Genomic DNA, 9,926 nt, shown 5'->3' with positions numbered 1-9,926 from the left:
GCTTTAGTCCTTCAGGGAAGCATTAGTATAATTAGCTGGGCCTCCAACAGCAGACCGGTCTTTTTTATTCTAATGCTTAGGCCACAAACCCAAAAGCCTCAAAGTAAAGTAAATACTAAACACAAAAATAGCTTTTCAGGTTGTATTGTCTTTTGGTTCTGGATTTATGGATATGCCAATGCACAATACAATGATAGTTTTGATCATGTATTTTAGCCTGATTACAGCTTTTTAATTTTCTTGAAACTGAATGTTTAATGACGGGGCCAAATTAATGGAGAAACCTTAAGAGATACAGATTTTAAATTAATGTTTTCCAAATGACTGTGTTTGTGTGTCGTGATGAGTCAATGTTTCTTTGGGAAGTGAGGATGAAAAAAAATCTCAAAAATAAATGAAGCATGTGAAGCATGGCAAGCCCAGTACCCAAATGACAAATAAACGTTTCCTACCTAGCTGGGAATGAAAATATTAGGACAGAGGAAATTATACAAGCAAATGTGGCATGAAGGCTTTACAGAAGGAAGACAGAGAGAAAACTATTATTTCTGAACAAAAAGAATGATGAAAACAGGATCCCAAAGACAAGAATAAACCTGAACTCTAGAAGTAGAAGGGATAAGATATCCACTGACCTCATTGTGCTTAGATAGGAACCTCCCTATAAAACAAGGGAGTTTCTGAGGCTCCCACTATTCTTGGGGGTGTTAACCAGGTTTTTTCTTTCAACTGGTGGGGTGGGGAGCTGTGTGAATCACAAGACTCTCTAAGGCTCCCTCAAGAATATGCTAAATCTTCCCACATTTAAAATGGCTCTGGAAAACTGTCCTAACTGCCAACTGATAGTGATTTCATATACTCCCTAAAAATTAAGGCATTTTAATTTTATTTGTTCCTAAGGATACACCCCTCCCCAAAGTGTTCCATATCCATGTTTGGAAAATAATGGGTTAAGTGTAACTTTGCAGGTTTCTTTGTTGTGGGACTTCTCACGATCTTAAATAGCATTGTGACTCTCCATCAGGAACTTCTATGGTACAGGATTTCCCAAATTTTTGTGAGATGTTTCATGGAGCACAGATTAACATTTCCCAAAACTAATGCTCTGAGAAACACAGATCTAGATTGCCACAATCAGAACATGGGCTTAGGAGAAATGGGCCAAGATCACTTGCTAGTTCTTGAGTAGCTTCGGGTCAAAGGAGCAAAAGGAGGTCCAACAGCCCATTAACATCCCCTGGATTTGAAAAATGTCCGATTAAGTGATCTCATAAATTACCCTCTACCTCTAAATTGCTAATACAATAATATCTGGGAACCTAGAGATCAGTTCATCTAGTCTTTTCATTTTACAGATATGAAAACAGGCCTAAGGAGAGGAATTAAGTGCCAAAGGTCACAAAGTTAATGAAACTGCAAAGCTTGTTAAGAACCAGGTTTCCCGCCTTTCTCCCCACTGATCTTTCTCCTATGCCATGGTGCCGCTCCACATGGCTTAATGCACAGGGTAGCAATGGGCTGTTCCTGCACGATTTTGACCAATCTGCTTGTCGCAGTTCCCTCACTGCTAAAAGAAATACCATCAAATGGGTTGGCTTAATAACTGGAATCTGTTGGCTCAGGTTTCAGAGACTAGAAGGTTTGCTTCTCCCAGGGGTCTGTATCTTCTGGCTGGCTGGCAGTCTTGGGGTTCCTTGGCTTTTCTGTCACATGGCAACACCCGTGGTGGAGTCTTCGCCTTTCTCTTTTGGGTTACATTGACTTCCAGCTTCTGGCTGCTCCCGATGGCTCCTCTCTTTATGTCCAACTTCCTTTGCTTATGAGGACTTCAGCCCTATTGGATTGAGGTCCACTCTCATTCAATTTGGGCACAGCTTATCTAATGATATCTTCAAAGCTCCTGCTTACAAATGGGTTCACACCCACAGGACCAGGGGTTGGGACCTCCACATGCCTTTTATGGGGAACATGATTCAATCCTCAACACTGCCTATAACCAAAAGAGAGATCTGAGCCCAGCCAATGCCCCTTGCTCTCTCTCAAACAAATCTCAATATAATGAAACTTAAATTTAATAGAATTCAGACATCATTGACATTTGAAGCAGCAGGATTTTCTACTGGATTCTTAATTTATCTCTGAGGGTCTCCTTGAGAACTGAATTGCAAGCCATATAGAGAACAGGATTCATCTCTCTTTTTAAATTTTCTGAATAGGTTTGCATATTTCAAAAATATATCAAGGAATCTGAAAGATTTGAAGTGAAAATCTAAGTCCCGCCCCTCTCTCTCTTCCTCCCGTTTCTCATCTTCCCTCTCGTTTTAGACGAATATACTAGTGATTTGTCGAAACTTCGGGAGTTTTTTTATGCAAATGGAAACAAATATGGATAGAGAAACTTTTTCCCCTCCTCCTTTATTAACAGAAAATGGCACGATCATATCGTTATTAGGTAAGTCTCTTCCCCTTAGAAACTGAGGGCCTCATTTAATAAAGAGGATTGCACCAACTCTAAGACTCTTCTCTGACATTCTAAGATGCTGTGAGTCCATCAAGCCGTTTGTCTTCCACTCTGCCTCCCTTGACAATGTCTGGCTTTTTGGAAAGTCACACTTGTGTGACTGGTTTTGTCAGTGACCTTAAATTGAGAGCACTCAGGGTGTGGTTTGCAAACACCGGTATTTCATGCTTTAAGAAAATCCAGTACACAAATGTCAACATTTCCAAAGCAAATTAGGGAGTGGTTATTTGTATTACAAACGAACCTGCAAAATGATTCATCCGAGGCATGTTTTATATATTTACATATACAATATTTATTTATTAAATAAATCATACTTTTACTTGGCACAAAATTCAAAAGGCATGAAGGGTATACAATGAAAATTCTCCACCCTAATCCCCAGCCATCAAGCTCCCCTCCCCACAGGCTACCTCTGCTGCTAGTTTCTTGTGTATCCTCCCAGTCACATTCTTTGCATATGCAAACATATCCACATATACTCATTTTTAAAAATAGCATTCTATATGCCCTGTTTTGCATCTGGTTTTTTTCACTGAAAAATATATCTTGGAAATCCTTCCATATCAGGACTATAGAATTGCTGCCTTTTTTTTAAGGGCTGCTTATTTTTCCACTGATGTCTATACCAAAATGAATTTAACCTGAGTTTCTTTTTAACAATAGACTCTGCTATCCCATTGACAAACTGATTTAATCCCTGAAATCCTATTTTCAGGTGTACTCTAGTGTAGAAAACAAGACTCCCTCAGGCTGCTTCCCTTTGTGCACAGGCATCAACACCTCCAGATGGATGTGTGCAGAGCAGAAACTCACAAGCGGATTTGCTTCCTAAATCTTGGGATTGACTTTCAGCCTGCCTCAAGATCCTCAAAGCTTCAGCTTCCTAATTTTTAGAATAAGCTTTTCCCTCTTCCTAATTTTTAGAGTAAGCTTTCTTTCTCTCATTACTGAAAGCTGGAGAATCTAATGTAAATTTTTTTCTTTTTTTTTTAATATCTAGCATTTGAAACGTGCCTCACTAACCCACTAGTTCTTGCTCCATGGCTATGCCGGGTGGTCCTCCCTCTCCCACCCCAACTCTGTCCCCATAACAATCAAACTCTTCCACAGAACATATGGGAATAAGAAGAACTTTAATCAGAGGCAAGGGATGATGAGATCTTCCAACCCTTAGGGTAGCCAAGAGGGGCCAAACAGCCTTGAATAGCTTCATCATTCATTTACCTCAGTGGATGTACAAATATTGCCTTTTTTTCTACATATGAAAAAGCTTGCAAAACTCCAGTTAGCACCATGAGAGGAAATACTGTCCCTAGCACAGGGTTTAGCGCATGGTATGTTCTCAGCTAATATTAGATTTATTGGCTGATTGACATAATCAGACACTGTGCCTTCAATAAATAGTAGTATGATATCTTCTCACTGTTCTTTGTGCCCCAATCCAAAGAAAGAGGAATATATGATATCCAATGGCTCTTTTTAACCCTAATCCTAGTTGATCTTTTATCTCCATCTATTTAAAATATTTACTTCCCTTAGTTCTGTGACATAACCCTCTCCGGCTTTTCTTCCTACCTTCTGAATCTCCTTTGCTGATTTTTCTTCCATCAGGCCTTTAAATGTTGGAGTTTTTCCAGGTTTGGGTCTTCAGCCTCTTCTTTCTTCCTGAGTCAAGTGAGTACCTCCTGAGACTCCAGAGACAAACTCTAATGCTGATGAATCCCAAATAGATGTTTTCAGCCCATACCCCACCTCTGAGCTCTCAACTTCTGTATCCAACTGTGTCCCTGCCATCACTTTTTGAATTGACTAAGATGAAGCATCTGCCACCTAGAGGAATGAGAGCTCAAAATAGAAATGAAGGTACAAAAATACAGTTGTTTTTTTTGCACACCAGAATTTGTACCCACTCTAGTAGCTATTTCAAATCTTTTCCACTGTCTTCAATTCTTTGATTTTACCAACTCTTCCCACACATGCACCCACCCACCCCAATTAGCAGATCCGATCACCTCTCAATTTCAGAGATAACGGAGACATTAGATCACTCCTTCACCTTCTACCACCTAATCTACAGACATTTACATCCACTCCCATCCTTTTTTCCTCCTATTTAGGTCAATTTCCTACCTGGGTTTTGGCTCGTGTCACTTCCTACTTCCTAGGTATTCAGGGGGTCCTTTCCATCTTCTGTCTCTTACCTGCCCTCCCTACTTGCTACTTCCTATCAAGGTTTATACCTATTCAAGGGCTCCCCATCTAAAAAGCCTCATCTTTAGACCTCATGTTCAGCTCCAGCTCCTGCCCTTCACAGTCAAATTTCTTGAAAGAGTCTCCATTTACCATCCCTATTTCTTCACCTCCCCCATCTCAGCCTCCTACAACTTTGCTTTCTTCCTACAATCTGCTGAAACTTCTTGACAAGGTCAACATTAATATCCTCCTTATTATTTAATCCACTGGATGCTTCTTGGTCTTTATTTTGCTTATCTCTCTGCAGTATTTGTTGACCAGTCCTTTCTTCTTGAAGCACAATTCTCTTCCCCTCTTCCTCATGACAATACTTTGTTCAAATGGTTCTGGGTGGCTCACCAGGTAATTGCCAGCCCAGGGACAGTATTTTCCTTCTACCTTCACAAACACCTAGTTATCTCTAACTCATCCTTCAGACCTCAGCTCAGGGCACCCATCCCTGTCCCCACAGATCAGTCCACCTGGCTCCTGTTCTATGCCAGAGTAATTACCACAGATCGCAATTATATGTGTAAGGGTCATTCTACACCCCCAGCTTTTCCCCTGGGTTGTATCTAATTTCCAGGGACTTCTGTGGTGACAAGACACAAAAGAGGGTGGCTTTCAGCTCCTTAGTATCATGTGCTACGCTAGCCTGGCTGAAATGTACTGAAGCTCACAGTCCCGGTGCATGCTAATTTAAAGTGATCCAAAGGCTTCCATTCAATGGCCTCACAAATTTTAATTTTTTTCCTATGTCTTTCCAGACATTGTCCAAAGTGATGGTTGGAAATGATGAAAGCTGCAGCCCCTGAGGGAGGCCCAATAGTGGTACAGATTTCACCTAGCAATCATTGAAGATACCAAAACAGTTATCGGGGGATTTCTCTCATCCCTGTCCCTGATGCCCCCCACGGAAGTCCTGGTCCTATTGGGGGTTGCAACCTAGGGCCTGAAATATACAGGCTTCTGAGTTCACCTGTTACCTTCTCCTCAGTTCAGGAACCCGGATCTCATCTGGAGGTAGAGAGGAGTCTTCCAAACCTCGCAGTGTTGTCTTTCCACACAAGTCCTTTCTTTTTCCCATAGAATCCTATCCTTTGGAGCTCAAAAGTCAGAAAAAGGCTCCTTCCTCGTTCAGCTGGGCCCCCCTTCACTAAATTTAGTTCCCTGGGGGGAAAGGCCAGGGAGAAAAGAAAATCCTGGGGACAAAATCCATCAGTTACTATTCCAGTATCCCTGCTGCACTGCTGTAGACATTGAGACACGGAGGATGCCCAATAGTGTTTAAGACTTCTAGGGTTTGGAGACAATAGATGAAACCAGAACTGCCTGATGGTCCATATGAGGCAAACAAACAGGTACAGCAGAAGAAAAAAATATCATTTCACCACAGAGTAGGAAAAAAAATGGACTGTTTCATCCTCAGCATTAGAAGAATCTCTGGGGGAAAATGTGGAGATTTTGTGATTGTTAAATAGCAAAGGGAATGAGTCATTTGTAAATATTAAGAAAAATAAGACATGTGCTTGTGCCAAAATGTAGCCAACAAAAAAGTTAATAATCACCCACATATCTCCCCTTAATTACCTAGTTAATCTAATTACCTCCTACCATCTTTTAACCTTTCTCTTCCCACATATCCGTATTTACTGCTTCTTACCTAAATGAAACAGCACTCACCCCAAACAACAAACCCACAGATAATCAAGAGAAGTCACTCACTAAAAAAAGACTCCCATCTTATTTTCTTATAAAACTATACTAAAATACCTCGCCTTTTAGAATCTTAATCCCTGAGAGATATAAGATGCAAGTGGAAGGCAAAATGACCTCATGCTTTGCTGCAAAAACTGCAGGCTCTCCCAGGGGTAGGAAGTTGACTCTGAGGCCTATTGTTTCCTGATGATCCCTCACCACATGGCAGAATAACAAGCCCAAAGTGTCTGCCCACAGGTGACTAAGAGGGTGACACTCCGCCAGGATGGAGCCTCTCTAGCTGCCTTTCTCTCAACATCAGAACGCACCTCGAAACCTGTCTTCTTGGTGAGAAAGATTTAAAATGGTTAAACATCATCTCTTTTAGCCATTCACATGGGGGAAATCTGGCCTTTGGGGGCCCCTGCAGATGACTCTTTCCTAGGATACTCTCTCTCCTGTTGTTTTTGGATGCTCTGCTTTCTTATTCTCACTTGGACTTCTCCTTGGGGAAGCAGCTTTGGAGAAACCAAAATAATTGGGCTCCAGGGAGAGAGCAGTTGCAGAGCTGAAACTTAAAAAAACTGACAAATATTATTTGTCTCCATACCACATTCTTGTTTCAAAACCCTGTTCAAAAAGCGGCTCCTATTGAAGTATTCTATTTTTTTCCAAGAACAATTTTCATTAAAGCCACTATTTTTATTATGATTATTAGCAATCATTTATTGAGTGCCCACTCAGTGAACGTTGCACTAGGCCCTTCAGTTAGACTCTTACAATGAATCTCTGTCAAACATGAGAAGCAGGAATTGTTGTCCCTATTTCAGAGATTAGAAAACTGAGTGTCAGTAATGAAGGATTAATGAAGGGTAGACAGAGGTAGATCAACAGGAAGCTAATGAAGCTCAAGCCTCACTGGCCCTCACTTACAACAGGCCCCTTTCGAGGCATTGTTACCTAATTCTGAATCCATAGTTTTTGTTATTCTGCTTAAAAAGAGATTTTGAACCTGTATAAGCTTCAGTTTCCACAAAATCTGAATCTGTCTGTCCCTGGTGTGAAGCCAGTATATGAATCAAAGTCATCTGATGTGGAAGTCTGTCTCTTTAGACAATACTATTGTTCATTATGAAGTACAGGAGTCAGAAAATGGGACTCCTGCTCCCTAAATCCCCACTGACCTTGACCACACCAATTGCCCTTGACAGAGCTCTCTGTTAACCTAACACTTGAGTTGCCCCTCTGGAGGGTCAGAGACAAAGATCAGCAGATCCATGTTTATCACCATGTGGCTAGAAGTGAGGCCCTGTGACAGGGTGGATCAAAGTGCAGCTTGTGGGGCTGGAATCCTGGTTTCCCCACTCACTTTCTCAGCTGTGTGGGCTTAGGCAAGTTATTTGACTTCTCTGGGCCAGAATTTCCCCTTCTGAAACAGGGGTACAGTAACAGTTCCTACCTCAAAGGGGTTTGTGTGGTATGTGTGTGTATGTGTATTAAAATGTTAAAAGTGTTTTTTTAACTGTATTTCAAGGCTCATCAGTGGGTCAGGTGATGAAATCAATGTAATGGGTCAACGATTTTTTTTTTTTTTAATGAAAGAGACAGAATACAATCAAACCCAAGTTATGAGAATGCATTGCATATAGGATAGATAACTTTTCTGAAAGCTTTTGTTTCCATTGAGTTCAGTATACAAGTATTCTTGTATAAGTGTACTGCATTGCTCTGTCAACTGTATTTTTTACTTTGAATCAACATCAAAAAGGATAAAAACCGCCAAATGAATACAAATAAGGAAATAAGAACTCTGCTAGGCACTTATGAGCACTCAATAAATGCTAGCTATTATCACAGCGCAGGACGCTGCGAAGTAGCCACAGGTGTGCTTAATGTAGTCCAAATGCTTCATTGTACTACCTGTTATCTCATGTAATTCTAATACGCTATGAAAAAAAACAATGTTTTATTATTATAAAAACATATGTGTGCTGCATAGGAAGTTAGAAAAAACAGGCAGGCAAAAATAAGAAAATATCTAAATTAGATATGGATGAGACTCTGGGTATAATCCATCCTGGGGCAAAATGCTTCTCGTCTACATACATGAGAAATTAGAAACAAACTATCCATGTGCTCCTAAAACACAATGGTGGGACTGGCATAAAATAACAGTTACAGAAATTCCCATTCAAAAAGGGAAAAAATAGAAACAAGGTGTGGGAAACCTGGGCTCAGGGCATTCCCCAAGGGCCTTGAAGACTGCACACAGCAGCTTGAGTGACGTAGGTCAGTTAAGGTTTGACCTATTCTCCTTGTAAATCAGGTGCTAAATGTAATCTATACTGGAAACTACCTCCTCTCTGAGATTCCCTGAGATACTGTTATTTACAAAATAATCTATAATCCTCCTCTCCCCCCTGTTGATTACAATCAATCCCTCCCTACATTGCAAGACCCCCACTCCCGTCTTATGCTCTCATACCCATTGGAATGTCGTGCCCTTATAACCAGCTTATTCAGCTCCCCAAAGTGCTGAGTATCTTTACTTTGAGCTCTGAACCTGCCGCCATTCAGAGCAGCTCCTGAATCCATTCAGAGCAGCTCCTGAATTCAGGGCAACATGTCTCAACTTCCCACTCTGTAGGTAAGCCCCATAATAAAAGCTCATGTCTCAGAATGTGTCTGGTGCTTTCTTTAGTCCTTTGGCTACAAAAGCCCTCTTGAGCCATGACACAAGGATTCATCAGTCCCAAGAAATTTTGAAACCCAGCCGGGCAAATTCCATCAGGTTGCAAGGCCCAGAAATAGTCCTCTGTGCTTCCAGGCTCCTCCCTCTGGGCATGGGGCTCCAGCTTTGCATCTCCCTTCCCTTTTTCATGAAAGGTAGCCCAGGTTTGCAGTTGAGTAGTTTTATCAGCCTGTAGTTTCCTGCCTGTAGAATTTTGGTGGTAAGACAGCCTTCTTTCCTTTCATCCTTGTTCCTTTCATTCCAAGCTGGCAGTGCTTCTGCTGATATAAAATGCTCAAGAACCTCAGGGGTCTCCATGCATGTCACAGGGATTTACTCCAGTACATGAGTCTCCTCCACAGATCTTTTAAAGATAATCCCATCCCACTCTTCTCTTCTGTTGAGAAAGTTCAGGGGAATCTGTGGTTCACACCCTTCCTCTCTTCTTGCTCTTTGTGTGACTGAATACTGTGAACTTTTGATCTGTCCGAGGTATCGGCAAAAGGTCCCACAGCTACACGCACAGCTTTTTCTTTAGAGCATACTTTCCTCTTAAGGAAAGGAATCTCTTAATTTTAGCATCTTTTGCCACCTGGATAAGCTGAGAATTTCCCAAATCATCAAGTTGTGGTTCCTTTTTGTTTAATAGTTTTTCCCACAGTTTATCTCTTTCTTCTCACATATCATGATACGCAACAAGAAAAACACAAACTACACCTGCAACACTTTGTATAGAAATCT

The sequence above is a fragment of the Choloepus didactylus genome, chromosome 7 (genome assembly GCF_015220235.1).
Source record: "Choloepus didactylus isolate mChoDid1 chromosome 7, mChoDid1.pri, whole genome shotgun sequence".
NCBI lineage: Eukaryota > Metazoa > Chordata > Mammalia > Pilosa > Megalonychidae > Choloepus > Choloepus didactylus.
Note: the sequence above shows the minus strand (reverse complement) of the source record.